Below are 16,373 nucleotides of genomic sequence, written 5' to 3'. Positions count from 1 at the left end.
TTGCTTCCACTCTGTAGGCCTCCTTTTTCTGCTTGAGTTTGTCATGGACCATCCATGCATGCCTCCTGGCATTTTGCCTAACTTCATCTTTGTTGGGATGCACTGCTCCTGAGTTGCGGGAGGTGATCCTTGAATATTAACCAGTTTTCTCGGCCCTTCTTCCCTCCAGGGCTTTGTCCCAGGGTATTCTACCAAGCAGATCCCTGAAGACGCCAAAGCCTGCTGCCCTGAAGTCTAGAGTCTGCTCATGGACGTAGAGAGCGATGACCCTCCTCATCTCCCCTGCCTGTCCTTTCTGAAGAGCCTGTATCCTTCCATTTCAACACTCCAGTCACGGGAGCCATCCCACCTCGTCTCTGTAATGCCAGTGAGGTCATAGCCCTGCAGGCATGCATACATCTCTAACTCTTCTTGTTTATTCCCCCTGCTACATGTGTTAGTATAGAGACATTTGAGCTGGGCCCCTGATGAAGCTGACTTACTGGCTGGAGTGAAGGGAAGGGAAGGGAAATTTCCAAATATGACAAAAGAAAGTTATTCTGCATCTACAAAACAGTTATTTAACTTGAATTTTTCCCAGTTTTTCATCTCACTGAGGCTCTCCCCTTTTTCCCTCTCCCTGGAGGATATATCTTTTGGTTCTGCCAAAATCATTATCCAATGATTTCACTTCTTGTTAAGTCCAGGTTTGCACTAGCATAAATACTGATGTATTTCGTCATGCCTGGTATAACTTTGTCTCAGGTTACCCACTCTTTGTCCTCTCAAGCTGCAATCCATGCACACAGAGGTGTTTATGCATTCTTTCCTGCCTTGCATCTCTCTCTCTCTCTTGCTGCTGCTTCTCCATAACTCTTACTGGAGAAGAGGCAGGGAGAGAAGAGGGTACACAAGACAGATGTTTAATATAGAGTTTTACCCTCCTAACTTCAGCCATGCCTGTCCCACTTCCAGAGCTGCTGGATTGAATGCCTGTTGGTCCAGGACAGCTCTTGAACCCTTGGATGTTCTACAGTATCCTCACAAGGCAGGAGATAAAAGTGATGCAGCTGCCTCTATCAAGGGGAAATTCATAACCCTTATGGCTGTTCCATGAGTCAGGCTGCTTGGAGTCCACATCTCCTTTCCAGACAGGCTGTCCCCAGACAGGCTGGTACCTGCTTCTACACAGATGTTTCCACACTAACCTCTTTAGCAACTACTTTCAGTCACTTCTTTCTCTTCCAGACTGTCAGGCTGCAGGGAGGGAGAAGAGGCTCAAGCACCAGCGATGAGAAAGTCAGAGGAACATCACAGATCTTCAGTATCAGAGGGAAGGATTACAGGAAGGGCACTGTAAAAGGCTCAGTGAAGGATTGCTGTTCACGGTTGAGACTGTTGGATTGTACTTCAGACACATTGGATGTGCAAGGTGACCTTTGATAAGTCTCAGCTGAACCCACTGGTGAGGTATCAGAATTTCAGAATCACAGAATGGCTTGGATTGGAAGGGACCTTAAAGATCACCTAGTTCTAACCTCCCTGCCATGGGTGGGGACACCTCCCACCAGACCATAATGGGACTCAAAGCCCCCTCAAGGCTATGGTCATATGGCCTCTATCTCTGTTATTTTACCTAGATATGGCAGGGAATATTTTAACAGTTGTTTTTTGTCTTCTCTAAGGAGAACATAGCTGTTCCTACAGGTTACTTCTGACCTGTTGGTTGCTTGGACCATACAGAGTAAACCAGTACTTTTCCTTCCCTCTTCTGACAACTCATATTTCTACCTTAATGCTTAATGCTCCTCAGGTTATAACGAGAGAGAAAGCTAAGGAGTCGCATATAGATAGGGTGCAGATTATAGAGTAGATTATAGAATATATGGGGTTCAGAAGATAGGAATAAAGTGCAGTTACAGAATCTTAGATGCTAAAGTAGTCATCTCTCTGTTTTCTTCTCCACTTCGAGTATTGACACTTTCCTGGAAGTGCCATTGTTTTTGCTTGATACTGAGAAATTGTAATTCATGTGGTGAAAATGCCCTCATTCTGGGGACAGAGGCATTTCTTTCTTCAAAAATCACCTACAGCAGCACATCAACTTTGCTTCTGATTGAAAGATGATCAATTCAGTGAGCCTCTGTTAACAGCAAAATTGGTGTCATTGGAAGTGGCAGTGATTTTTGCAGATCATGCTCTTCAGTCGTCTACCTGCAACTGGTGGAGGTAGAATTTCTTTCAAGCACTCTGGATCCATATACTCCCACTGCAGTACTACTCTTTCTAATGACAGTACAGTACTGTGCCTGCTACTTAAAAGATGCAACATGTGTGCCTGTTGGAGAGGTTCCCATTTTTCGCAAGGTGTGGGAATAAATATGTTGTTTTTGCAGAGTTACATTGTTTAAAGGTAAGGAATGTGGTATTGAGATATACTTGCAGTGGTAAGAAAACTTAGCAGGGGACCTTGTAAAATGCAGACAACCAGACTCCTTAGAACAATTAGATGAAGATCACGGTGTCAAGTCAGATAAGTGAAGAAACATTACCACTTCAAACAGTAAAAAAAAGTCAAAAGAAATTTGAAATTTAATAGGCCGGCAACTGAAGGCCATGTATTGTCTGTGAAGCATCAGATAGGTTGTGAACCTGGATTACCCAGTCAATGGGGAAACAGGGGAGGGTCCCGGTCATCGAGAAATAAAGTATATAAACCGTACTGTGTGACTAGTAGGCGTGCTCCTGCTTGTGGGACACCCACCACTGCAATCGTGAATAAATTACTACTTCACTGAGATCCTTGCCTGAGCCTAAATTATTGGCTACAGAGTGTTTCTCACAATCTGGGGGCTCATCCGGGATCCGGTCACCTACTGGGGAGCCCCACCGCCGCAGCAGCAGGAAGGCATGCCCTGCTGATTTCAGCGGTCCTGTGCATCGACGGTGGCGGTTCTGCGGAGGGCTGACAGAAGGCCCGAGACTGATTAAAGAGGCAGGGTCCATGAAGTAGTGGGGAAGGGAAGAAGGTAGGCACTCCGGGTTTAAGAATTGATCCGGTAACTCTGTGCACAGACCAAAGTAAGAAATATTAAGTATTGCCTTGGGGGTTGGGTGAGACTCTGTGTGATGTGTGATTGAGACGTACTTTTGTACGAAGACTGTGCAGTCCTGATCCGTGCTTCCGTAGCTCTGTGAGGGGCGCGGCCGGAGACAGGTGAAGCGTGAGATAAGAGAGAGAAAGGAAAAGTCTTGGGAAATTTGGTGTGCTGTAGCCCTTGCATGGTGAAGTGCTTGGCAGTACACCAGGGAATCTGGTAAACTCATAGGTGTGCAGTGCCCCTTGCACGGTGAAGTGCTTGGCAGTACACCCCCATCTTCAGAAATGGGAAAATATGGGTTCCAGGGGGCAGGGAGATATCCCTGGGGGAGTGCCCACTGACAGTTCTTCCTGAAGAATGATAAGAAACTGGAAAAATAATCCCAAAATTAGAGGAAATGATAAAAGAAGAAAATGGATAAATATTGTGTATTAGTCTGGACAAAAGAACCAATTAAGGAAACAGCAGTATTTTGGCCAAAATACGGGTCTGATGAAAATTCAGGCTTTAAATTTATATGTAAACAATAAGATTCCTTTTTCAGAGAAGGAGCCAAGTTATGCTCCCTATAATCCTAATATTGCACCGGTGGCAGCAGCAGTCGCTCCAGGAAGGGAGACAGGGTCTGCAATTAACACTGTCCCTAGAGAAGAGCTTACTCTAGACTCTGGTAAGAATTAGAACAAGGTAGAAGAGAGATTGAGAATTTTGCCTTCCCTGATACTAACAGTACTAACACTAACTGTGTATCCCCTTAGGTGAAATCCCCCCCCCCCCCCCTTACCAGCAGAGAGGTGTTAGGGGTTTTAAGAAGGAGATGAAGTCTTTAATTGAGGACCCCATCAGGCTAGCTAAACACTTAGACCAGTTCCTAGGGCCTAACATACTCTTGGGGGGAAATGATGTCTATACTAAGTATGTTGTTTACAGGAGAAGAAATGAGAATGATCAGGAGGAGAGCTGCTATACAAGAATGGGAAGGAGCTCATCCTCTGGGACCGGCCTGAGAGAGGCCCTGAAGGTGTGTGTCAGGAGGGGAGATGAGAAGGAAAAGCAGGGAGTGAAGCTAATGGTATTGACAGTGTAGCAGGTAGTGAGGCAGAGGGTTAGAGAAAGAGGAAGAAAATCTTCAGGGGCAGTCAGGGCCAGGATGGAAAGGAGAGGAAGAGAGATGAAGGAAAGTGTGGCCAGGCTGGCCACTTCAGGTAGGAATATCCGGAGTGGAAGAAGGAGGAGAGAAGGAAAATGGAATGAAATATGGTATACTGATATGTTGTTTCAGCATCCTGGAGAGAGAAAGGTATGGAATTAAGTTGGACAATGACTGAGACTTTGGTGAAAGTACAGGCTGGAGAAAGATAGAAAGAAGTGTTAAAAAGGGTTATTGAAGGTGTTAAAGGTGTGGTATGTAGTGGTATGAATAAATAACAGGACATGGGGAAATGGCCTCAGGTTGCACCAGGGGAGGTTTAGGTTGGATATTAGCTACCAGCAGACTGTTGCAGTTCTCACGTCCCAGACTGCCAGTGCTGCATGCTCAGAGGACTTTTTCCTGAACTTTGTGTTCAGGAAATATCACGCTTCCTTTCCAGTAGCAGCAGGGAGTTTTGCACAGAGTATATACTCTTTCAAGGAAGAAAAAAAATATATATGCTAAAAGGTGAATGTGCTCTTTGACTCAAACTGGGGCTGATCTCCAAACCCCAGATTATTCCACTGAATGTGAACTGAATTTGTAGGGAACGCAGTTGGCTATAAGTAATACTACTGGTTGCTGTTCCTTTTTTGAAAAAAATGAATCCTAAGAAGAACAAACTGATATGAAAACCCCCATGAAAATCAGGTGGAGTAGGAAACATTTTATTAGCAGGATTTCCTCTGGTAAGAAATGAACTTCCTGTTTCTGCAGTCATAGGAATTGTTTTCTACAGTCATGACCGCAGACTGCTCATAGTGCAAAGTTAGTGTATTGGTTTATTTAAAAGGCAATAAACAGAAAAATGTGATGCTCACAGGTTAGGACAGAAATAAAAGGAGGTAAGAGGGTCAAAAGGCTTGGGTCTGAAGGTGAGGCCAGAAGGTTGGCAGATGGGGAAATGGTGTACTAACACAGTGAGTAAGCACAACCCAGGGAAATTCAACAAAGAGCACAAGGCATTTCTGCAACAAGAGCACCCCTCTGTTGTGGGATTACAGCCATGGTGGATAGTGAAAGAGCAACTCACATCATCTACCTGGACTTGTGGAAAGCACGAGAGTGTCATGCTTCATAAGATGGAACTGCTACACCATCTGCAGTTGATTCAAATTAACATAATTAATATGATTAATATAATTATTATTGAACTTTCTCTGGTTGTTCCCTACAAATTCAGTTCACATTCAGTGGAATAATCTGGGGTTTGGAGATCAGCCCCAGTTTGAGTCAAAGAGCACATTCACCTTTTAGTATATATATTTTTTTTCTTCCCTGAAAGAATATTTGCTCTGTGCAAAACTCCCTCCTACTACTGGAAAGGAAGCGTGATATTTCCTGAACACAAAGTTCAGGAAAAAAAGTCCTCTGAGCATGCAGCACTGGCAGTCTGGGACATGAGAGCTGCAACAGTCTGCTGGTAGCTAATATCCAACCTAAACCTCCCCTGGTGCAACTTGAGGCCATTTCTCCATGGCCTCACTTGCTGGTGAAGACAGAGGCAAAAAAGTCATTGAATACCTCAGCCTTCTCCATAGCCCGTGTGAAAATGTGTCCCTTTTCTTTCCCGAGAGGGCCCACAGTTTCTCTATCCTTCCTTTTATCACTGACATACCTATAGAAGCCTTTCTTGTTGACCTTGATGTCCCTGGCCAAACTTAATACGAGTAGGGCTATAGCTTTCCTAACCTCATCCCTGGCTGCTCAGACAATTTCCCTGTATTCTTAGCAGGCTATCTGTCCTTGCTTCCACTCTGTAGGCCTCCTTTTTCTGCTTGAGTTTGTCATGGACCATCCATGCATGCCTCCTGGCATTTTTGCCTAACTTCATCTTTGTTGGGATGCACTGCTCCTGAGTTGCGGGAGGTGATCCTTGAATATTAACCAGTTTTCTCGGCCCTTCTTCCCTCCAGGGCTTTGTCCCAGGGTATTCTACCAAGCAGATCCCTGAAGACGCCAAAGCCTGCTGCCCTGAAGTCTAGAGTCTGCTCATGGACGTAGAGAGCGATGACCCTCCTCATCTCCCCTGCCTGTCCTTTCTGAAGAGCCTGTATCCTTCCATTTCAACACTCCAGTCACGGGAGCCATCCCACCTCGTCTCTGTAATGCCAGTGAGGTCATAGCCCTGCAGGCATGCATACATCTCTAACTCTTCTTGTTTATTCCCCCTGCTACATGTGTTAGTATAGAGACATTTGAGCTGGGCCCCTGATGAAGCTGACTTACTGGCTGGAGTGAAGGGAAGGGAAGGGAAATTTCCAAATATGACAAAAGAAAGTTATTCTGCATCTACAAAACAGTTATTTAACTTGAATTTTTCCCAGTTTTTCATCTCACTGAGGCTCTCCCCTTTTTCCCTCTCCCTGGAGGATATATCTTTTGGTTCTGCCAAAATCATTATCCAATGATTTCACTTCTTGTTAAGTCCAGGTTTGCACTAGCATAAATACTGATGTATTTCGTCATGCCTGGTATAACTTTGTCTCAGGTTACCCACTCTTTGTCCTCTCAAGCTGCAATCCATGCACACAGAGGTGTTTATGCATTCTTTCCTGCCTTGCATCTCTCTCTCTCTCTTGCTGCTGCTTCTCCATAACTCTTACTGGAGAAGAGGCAGGGAGAGAAGAGGGTACACAAGACAGATGTTTAATATAGAGTTTTACCCTCCTAACTTCAGCCATGCCTGTCCCACTTCCAGAGCTGCTGGATTGAATGCCTGTTGGTCCAGGACAGCTCTTGAACCCTTGGATGTTCTACAGTATCCTCACAAGGCAGGAGATAAAAGTGATGCAGCTGCCTCTATCAAGGGGAAATTCATAACCCTTATGGCTGTTCCATGAGTCAGGCTGCTTGGAGTCCACATCTCCTTTCCAGACAGGCTGTCCCCAGACAGGCTGGTACCTGCTTCTACACAGATGTTTCCACACTAACCTCTTTAGCAACTACTTTCAGTCACTTCTTTCTCTTCCAGACTGTCAGGCTGCAGGGAGGGAGAAGAGGCTCAAGCACCAGCGATGAGAAAGTCAGAGGAACATCACAGATCTTCAGTATCAGAGGGAAGGATTACAGGAAGGGCACTGTAAAAGGCTCAGTGAAGGATTGCTGTTCACGGTTGAGACTGTTGGATTGTACTTCAGACACATTGGATGTGCAAGGTGACCTTTGATAAGTCTCAGCTGAACCCACTGGTGAGGTATCAGAATTTCAGAATCACAGAATGGCTTGGATTGGAAGGGACCTTAAAGATCACCTAGTTCTAACCTCCCTGCCATGGGTGGGGACACCTCCCACCAGACCATAATGGGACTCAAAGCCCCCTCAAGGCTATGGTCATATGGCCTCTATCTCTGTTATTTTACCTAGATATGGCAGGGAATATTTTAACAGTTGTTTTTTGTCTTCTCTAAGGAGAACATAGCTGTTCCTACAGGTTACTTCTGACCTGTTGGTTGCTTGGACCATACAGAGTAAACCAGTACTTTTCCTTCCCTCTTCTGACAACCTCATATTTCTACCTTAATGCTTAATGCTCCTCAGGTTATAACGAGAGAGAAAGCTAAGGAGTCACATATAGATAGGGTGCAGATTATAGAGTAGATTATAGAATATATGGGGTTCAGAAGATAGGAATAAAGTGCAGTTACAGAATCTAGATGCTAAAGTAGTCATCTCTCTGTTTTCTTCTCCACTTCGAGTATTGACACTTTCCTGGAAGTGCCATTGTTTTTGCTTGATACTGAGAAATTGTAATTCATGTGGTGAAAATGCCCTCATTCTGGGGACAGAGGCATTTCTTTCTGCAAAAATCACCTACAGCAGCACATCAACTTTGCTTCTGATTGAAAGATGATCAATTCAGTGAGCCTCTGTTAACAGCAAAATTGGTGTCATTGGAAGTGGCAGTGATTTTTGCAGATCATGCTCTCAGTCGTCTACTGCAACTGGTGGAGGTAGAATTTCTTTCAAGCACTCTGGATCCATATACTCCCACTGCAGTACTACTCTTTCTAATGACAGTACAGTACTGTGCCTGCTACTTAAAAGATGCAACATGTGTGCCTGTTGGAGAGGTTCCCATTTTCGCAAGGTGTGGGAATAAATATGTTGTTTTTGCAGAGTTACATTGTTTAAGGTAAGGAATGTGGTATTGAGATATACTTGCAGTGGTAAGAAAACTTAGCAGGGGACCTTGTAAAATGCAGACAACCAGACGCCTTAGAACAATTAGATGAAGAGCACGGTGTCAAGTCAGATAAGTGAAGAAACATTACCACTTCAAACAGTAAAAAAAAGTCAAAAGAAATTTGAAATTTAATAGGCCGGCAACTGAAGGCCATGTATTGTCTGTGAAGCATCAGATAGGTTGTGAACCTGGATTACCCAGTCAATGGGGAAACAGGGGAGGGTCCCGGTCATCGAGAATAAAGTATATAAACCGTACTGTGTGACTAGTAGGCGTGCTCCTGCTTGTGGGACACCCACCACTGCAATCGTGAATAAATTACTACTTCACTGAGATCCTTGCCTGAGCCTAAATTATTGGCTACAGAGGGTTTCTCACACTCTGGGGGCTCATCCGGGATCCGGTCACCTACTGGGGAGCCCCACCGCCGCAGCAGCAGGAAGGCATGCCCTGCTGATTTCAGCGGTCCTGTGCATCGACGGTGGCGGTTCTGCGGAGGGCTGACAGAAGGCCCGAGACTGATTAAAGAGGCAGGGTCCATGAAGTAGTGGGGAAGGGAAGAAGGTAGGCACTCCGGGTTTAAGAATTGATCCGGTAACTCTGTGCACAGACCAAAGTAAGAAATATTAAGTATTGCCTTGGGGGTTGGGGTGAGACTCTGTGTGATGTGTGATTGAGACGTACTTTGTACGAAGACTGTGCAGTCCTGATCACGTGCTTCCGTAGCTCTGTGAGGGGCGCGGGCCGGAGACAGGTGAAGCGTTGAGATAAGAGAGAGAAAGGAAAAGTCTTGGGAAATTTTGGTGTGCTGTAGCCCTTGCATGGTGAAGTGCTGGCAGTACACCAGGGAATCTGGTAAACTCATAGGTTGTGCAGTGCCCCTTGCACGGTGAACGTGCTTGCAGTACACCCCCATCTTCAGAAATGGGAAAATATGGGTTCCAGGGGGCAGGGAGATATCCCTGGGGGAGTGCCCACTGACAGTTCTTCCTGAAGAATGATAAGAAACTGGAAAAATAATCCCAAAATTAGAGGAAATGATAAAAGAAGAAAATGGATAAATATTGTGTATTAGTCTGGACAAAAGAACCAATTAAGGAAACAGCAGTATTTGGCCAAAAATACGGGTCTGATGAAAATTCAGGCTTTAAATTTATATGTAAACAATAAGATTCCTTTTTCAGAGAAGGAGCCAAGGTATGCTCCCTATAATCCTAATATTGCACCGGTGGCAGCAGCAGTCGCTCCAGGAAGGGAGACAGGGTCTGCATAACACTGTCCCCTAGAGAAGAGCTTACTCTAGACTCTGTAAGAATTAGAACAAGGTAGAAGAGAGATTGAGAATTTTGCCTTCCCTGATACTAACAGTACTAACACTAACTGTGTATCCCCTTAGGTGAAATCCCCCCCCCCCCCCTTACCAGCAGACGAGGTGTTAGGGGTTTTAAGAAGGAGATGAAGTCTTTAATTGAGGACCCCATCAGGCTAGCTAACACTTAGACCAGTTCCTAGGGCTAACATACTCTTGGGGGGAATGATGTCTATACTAAGTATGTTTGTTTACCAGGAGAAGAAATGAGAATGATCAGGAGGGAGAGCTGCTATACAAGAATGGGAAGGAGCTCATCCTCTGGGACCGGGCCCTGAGAGAGGCCCTGAAGGGTTGTGTCAGGAGGGAGATGAGAAGGAAAAGCAGGAGTGAGCTAATGGTATTGACAGTGTAGCAGGGTAGTGAGGCAGAGGGTTAGAGAAAGAGGAAGAAAATCTTCAGGGCAGTCAGGGCCAGGATGGAAAGGAGAGGAAGAGAGATGAAGGAAAGGTGGCCAGGCTGGCCACTTCAGGTAGGAATATCCGGAGTGGAAGAAGGAGGAGAGAAGGAAATGGAATGAAATATGGTATACTGATATGTTGTTTCAGCATCCTGGAGAGAGAAAGGTATGGAATTAAGTTGGACAATGACTGAGACTTTGGTGAAAGTACAGGCTGGAGAAAGATAGAAAGAGTGTTAAAAAGGGTTATTGAAGGTGTTAAAGGTGTGGTATGTAGTGGTATGAATAATAACCAGACATGGGGAAATGGCCTCAGGTTGCACCAGGGGAGGTTTAGGTTGGATTAGCTACCAGCAGACTGTTGCAGTTCTCACGTCCCAGACTGCCAGTGCTGCATGCTCAGAGGACTTTTTCCTGAACTTTGTGTTCAGGAAATATCACGCTTCTTTCCAGTAGCAGCAGGGAGTTTTGCACAGAGTATATACTCTTTCAAGGAAGAAAAAAATATATATGCTAAAAGGTGAATGTGCTCTTTGACTCAACTGGGGCTGATCTCCAAACCCCAGATTATTCCACTGAATGTGAACTGAATTTGTAGGGAACGCAGTTGGCTATAAGTATACTAGGTTGCTGTTCCTTTTTTGAAAAAAATGAATCCTAAGAAGAACAAACTGATATGAAAACCCCCATGAAAATCCGGTGGAGTAGGAAACATTTATTAGCGGATTTCCTCTGGTAAGAAATGAACTTCCTGTTTCTGCAGTCATAGGAATTGTTTTCTACAGTCATGACCGCAGACTGCTCATAGTGCAAAGTTAGTGTATTGGTTTATTTAAAAGGCAAAAACAGAAAAATGTGATGCTCACAGGTTAGGACAGAAATAAAAGGAGGTAAGAGGGTCAAAAGGCTTGGGTCTGAAGGTGAGGCCAGAAGGTTGGCAGATGGGGAAATGGTGTACTAACACAGTGAGTAAGCACAACCCAGGGAAATTCAACAAAGAGCACAAGGCTTTCTGCAACAAGAGCACCCCTCTGTTGTGGGATTACAGCCATGGTGGATAGTGAAAGAGCAACTCACATCATCTACCTGGACTTGTGGAAAGCACGAGGTGTCATGCTTCATAAGATGGAACTGCCACCATCTGCAGTTGATTCAAATTAACATAATTAATATGATTATATAATTATTATTGAACTTTCTCTGGTTGTTCCCTACAAATTCAGTTCACATTCAGTGGAATAATCTGGGGTTTGGAGATCAGCCCCAGTTTGAGTCAAAGAGCACATTCACCTTTTAGTATATATATTTTTTTTCTTCCCTGAAAGAATATTTGCTCTGTGCAAACTCCCTCCTACTACTGGAAAGGAAGCGTGATATTTCCTGAACACAAAGTTCAGGAAAAAAGTCCTCTGAGCATGCAGCACTGGCAGTCTGGGACATGAGAGCTGCAACAGTCTGCTGGTAGCTAATATCCAACCTAAACCTCCCCTGGTGCAACTTGAGGCCATTTCTCCATGGCCTCACTTGCTGGTGAAGACAGAGGCAAAAAAGTCATTGAATACCTCAGCCTTCTCCATAGCCCGTGTGAAAATGTGTCCCTTTTCTTTCCCGAGAGGGCCCACAGTTTCTCTATCCTTCCTTTTATCACTGACATACCTATAGAAGCCTTTCTTGTTGACCTTGATGTCCCTGGCCAAACTTAATACGAGTAGGGCTAGCTTTCCTAACCTCATCCCTGGCTGCTCAGACAATTTCCCTGTATTCTTAGCAGGCTATCTGTCCTTGCTTCCACTCTGTAGGCCTCCTTTTTCTGCTTGAGTTTGTCATGGACCATCCATGCATGCCTCCTGGCATTTTTGCCTAACTTCATCTTTGTTGGGATGCACGCTCCTGAGTTGCGGGAGGTGATCCTTGAATATTAACCAGTTTTCTCGGCCCTTCTTCCCTCCAGGGCTTTGTCCCAGGGTATTCTACCAAGCAGATCCCTGAAGACGCCAAAGCCTGCTGCCCTGAAGTCTAGAGTCTGCTCATGGACGTAGAGAGCGATGACCCTCCTCATCTCCCCTGCCTGTCCTTTCTGAAGAGCCTGTATCCTTCCATTTCAACACTCCAGCCATCCCACCTCGTCTCTGTAATGCCAGTGAGGTCATAGCCCTGCAGGCATGCATACATCTCTAACTCTTCTTGTTTATTCCCCCTGCTACATGTGTTAGTATAGAGACATTTGAGCTGGGCCCCTGATGAAGCTGACTTACTGGCTGGAGTGGCTGGAATTCCATTGTGCTGCTCTTCAGGTGCTCTCCTGCTGACTGTGACCCTTCTCCATGCTCTGGGCATCTATCACTGACACTGGCATCACTGGGAAAGTGGGATGGATTGAGGTTCCCCTCCCCCAGCAACTCTAGTTTAACCCTCTTTACCAGCTTGGCAAGCCTCTGACTGAGGATGCTCTTACCCTTCTCTGACAGGTGGACCCCATCAGCCCCCAGCAGACCAGGTTTCTCAGAGTGAGTCCCATGGTCTAAGTAGCCAAACCTCTGTCTGTGGCACCATCCTGTAACCATCTGTTGACTTGCCAGATTCTACTGACTCTTTCGATCCCCTTCCCTTTGACCAGGAGGACTGATGAAGAAACTACCTGCACTCCTGAGACCTCTACTGCTGCTCCCAGGCTCTGTAATCCTTCTTCATACTCCTCAGAATTCTCCTGGCTGTATCCCTGGTGCCCATGTGAAACAACAGCAGTGGATAAGTCATGAGGCTGTACGAGGCTGGGTGGTCTCTTGGTGACATTCCTGATGTACCATCCAATACTCATCATTCACTGTGAAAAGGGAAGGACCATTGCATTTGGAACCAATGACCCTCAACAATCCCTCCAGATGTCTATGGCCACCCAGGCCAACGTCAGGCAATTCAAAGCTGGAGGTGCCATGGACTGGTGGATACTCTGTCAGCAGTGGATACCCTGGTTGAATTGAAACCTCCTGAATATTCAGCAATCAATCTATGTGGGTAAACTTGTAGAAGAGCTGCTCTGCTATTCTAGCTGGTTTGGTCAGATTAGTATAGGGAGCATAACCCCTCTCCTGTCTCATTACTGTGCTGCCCTGACCATGAACCCATATACATGGATCCCGACAATCCCTTCGTATAGTTCAGCTACCCCTGTGCAGCTGCAGAAAGTTACACAGTATGCCTTCGCCTGGCTGAAATCTGGACACTGATGACCAGCTATGGTTTGCATAGCACGTGCTGTGTCCTTGTCTCCTTTCTCAGGAGATGAGGATAATATAATGGGCTATCTAACACAGAAGGGCAAACTTGCTGTGTCCATTTTAACAGCTGAAGCAGAATAAATGTGTAATTCAGTCAGATGAAGCTGCCTGGCCTCTGTGACTTGGGCTCCCTAAAGAAAAGAAGTCAGAGGAAAGAAAGTGGTTGCTTGGTTGGTTCATTGTCTTTAACTTTCTGTGCACTTTTTTTCCAGATACCACAGGAAAATATCTGTATTGTCCAGCATCAGAAGAGGAATGAAATTATGTGGAAAGGTGGGCTACCTGTCTTTCTCATCAAATTCACTTTTAGTGTTTTCTGGCATTTATGGAATACCTATTGTCCTTGTCTAAGTGCTTCCTTCTAAGCTATTTGAACAGTTCAGTATTTAGCTGATTGAAACAAAAAGACAGAACCCTCTGAAACAAATGGGGTTGTATTCATTGCACAATTATAATTTGTATCTTTTTTAGTATCTTAATTTTTATATAATACTGTTCCAATTATACAATCAAAAATAAGTTATCCAGCTTGCAAATGATAGTTTAAACGAGCTGAGCAAAGGACGGATCTGAGTTCAAAACTTTGGCTCTTTCAAACCTTTATTCAAAATAAGAGAGCACTTTTGAATAAGGAGAAGGATATCAGCAATAATTGCTATGAGAATAACACACAGTAATAAAGCTTTCACTTTGCCTATTTAAAATAAGATTCATTTGTTTAAGGATTCTGTCTGAAGAGACATTGCTTCTACTGGTGTTTCTCTACATTTCTGATATTTTTAATGCATCATAAACCTTAAAATAAATTTTTTTTTTAAACATTATGTATAAAATACTGCATTGTTTTTGGCAGAAGACAGCAATTATTAATTGCAACCCAGTCTCATGTCCTTGATGTTAGCAACTTTTACAATATACACTGTGCAATACATGCAGATTGCTCTGCTGAGATTTACAAAGATGTTCAAACATTTTAGATCACGTCATCACAAGTAGTCTTCCCTGAAGTTTTCTGATAATTACAGAAGGAAGCAGTATAGCATCTCTAGTCTCTCAAGCAGACCGGAACCCACTCATAATATACTCCCCAAACCAGGGCTTTACTAAAATCAACAGGAGTTGGTTAGGCACTAAATGGAGAAAGGTCCACATGTCAACACTTCCCTTGCCTCTGATTATTATAAGAGTAATTACTTTTAGCTGACCATATTGCAGTCCAGAATCATACTTAGTCTAAGCCTTTTCAGTAAGTATATGTATGATACAAAAGTCAAATTGCAGACAGTTTAATGTGTCTGATTTTCCAGCCACATGTTCTTCCATGGCTTAGCTGTGTCAGATGAGGAGAAAAGGGTTTAGCTATTCTTCATATTTTTATTAGTCTATATGTTTCAGTGAAATTAAATATACACATAAAAATACTTCTGTACTTTTGAATGCAGTCTTAAGAGATATATTGTTCAGAAGTAATAATAAAAATATTTCCCTATTCCCTTTCTAGGAATACACATACTTCTTAAGGGAAACGGTGGCTATTTATGAAATATCAGGGCCTCCACCCCCTGAAGATGTAGGCTTTATTTCCCAGGCGTGCTAAGTTTGTAACTACTACCTCACAGATGGTGGGAAGGGAAGGGAAGGGAAGGGAAGGAAGGGAAGGGAAGGGAAGGGAAGGGAAGGGAAGGGAAGGGAAGGGAAGGGAAGGGAAGGAAGGGAAGGAAGGGAAGGGAAGGGAAGGGAAGGGAAGGGAAGGGAAAGGGAAGGGAAGGAAGGGAAGGGAAGGGAAGGAAGGGAAGGGAAGGGAAGGGAAGGGAAGGGAAGGGAAGATTATGTTTTAATCGTTGTCAGTGGCTGTTATTTTGCCTGTTCAGTTCCAGTCAGCTCATCAGCTTATGCTCAAAAGAAGACTTAAAGTGATACAGTAGTTTATGCCCATGGATATTTATGTACATAAATTATACCCTTGTTTTGGATATAAATTATATGAATATATTCTCCACTGAATCTGAATCTGAAATTATGAGAAAGCGTAGAATCTGAAATAATGAGAAAAAAAATCATTTAAAAACATGAAAAGAGAGGACTGCGAAAGGACTTCCATAGGTTGTCCAGTCCCTGCTCTGTTCCAGTGCAGGAATTATAGCCCTTCTATTTCAGAAAGAAGAGAGAAAAAGAGAGAAAGACAGAAAGAGAGAAAGAGAGAAAAAGAAGGGAAAGAGAGAAAGAGAGAGATTAAAAAGAGAAAAAAGAGAGAAAGAAAAAGAGAAAGACGAAAGAGAAAGAGAAAACAGGAGAAAAAGAGAAAGAGAGAATGAAGAAAGAGAGAATTAGAGAACGAGACTGAGAGAAGAACGAAACGAAACGAGAACGAGAATGAGAACGGAGAAAGAGAAAAGAGAAAGAAGAGAAAGAAAGAGAAAGAGAAAGAGAAAAGAGAGAGAGAGAGAGAAAGAGAAAAGAGAAAGAGAAGAGAAAGAAAAAGAAAGAGAAAGAGAAAGAGAGAAAGAAAAGAGAAGAGAGAGAGAGAGAAAAAAGAGAAAAAGAAAGAAGAAAGAAAAGAGAAAGAAAAAGAAAGAAGAAAGAAAGAAAGAAAGAAAGAAAAGAAAGAGAAGAAAGAAAGAAAGAAAGAAAGAAAAAAGAAAGAAAGAAAAAGAAAGAAGAGAAAAGAAGAAAGAAGAAAAAGAAAGAAAGAGAAAGAAAATATAAAGAAAGAAAGAAGAAAGAAAGAAAGAAAAAAGAAAAAGAAAGTGAAAGAAAAAGAAAAAAAGAAAAAGAAGAAAGAGAAAGAAAGAAGAAGAAAGAAGAATGAAAGAAAGAAAAGAAAGAAAAAAGAAGAAGAAAGAAAGAAAAAGAAAGAGAAAAAAGAAG

Source organism: Cygnus olor, chromosome 1, assembly GCF_009769625.2.
Source record: "Cygnus olor isolate bCygOlo1 chromosome 1, bCygOlo1.pri.v2, whole genome shotgun sequence".
NCBI classification, from domain to species: Eukaryota; Metazoa; Chordata; class Aves; order Anseriformes; family Anatidae; genus Cygnus; species Cygnus olor.
Note: the sequence above shows the minus strand (reverse complement) of the source record.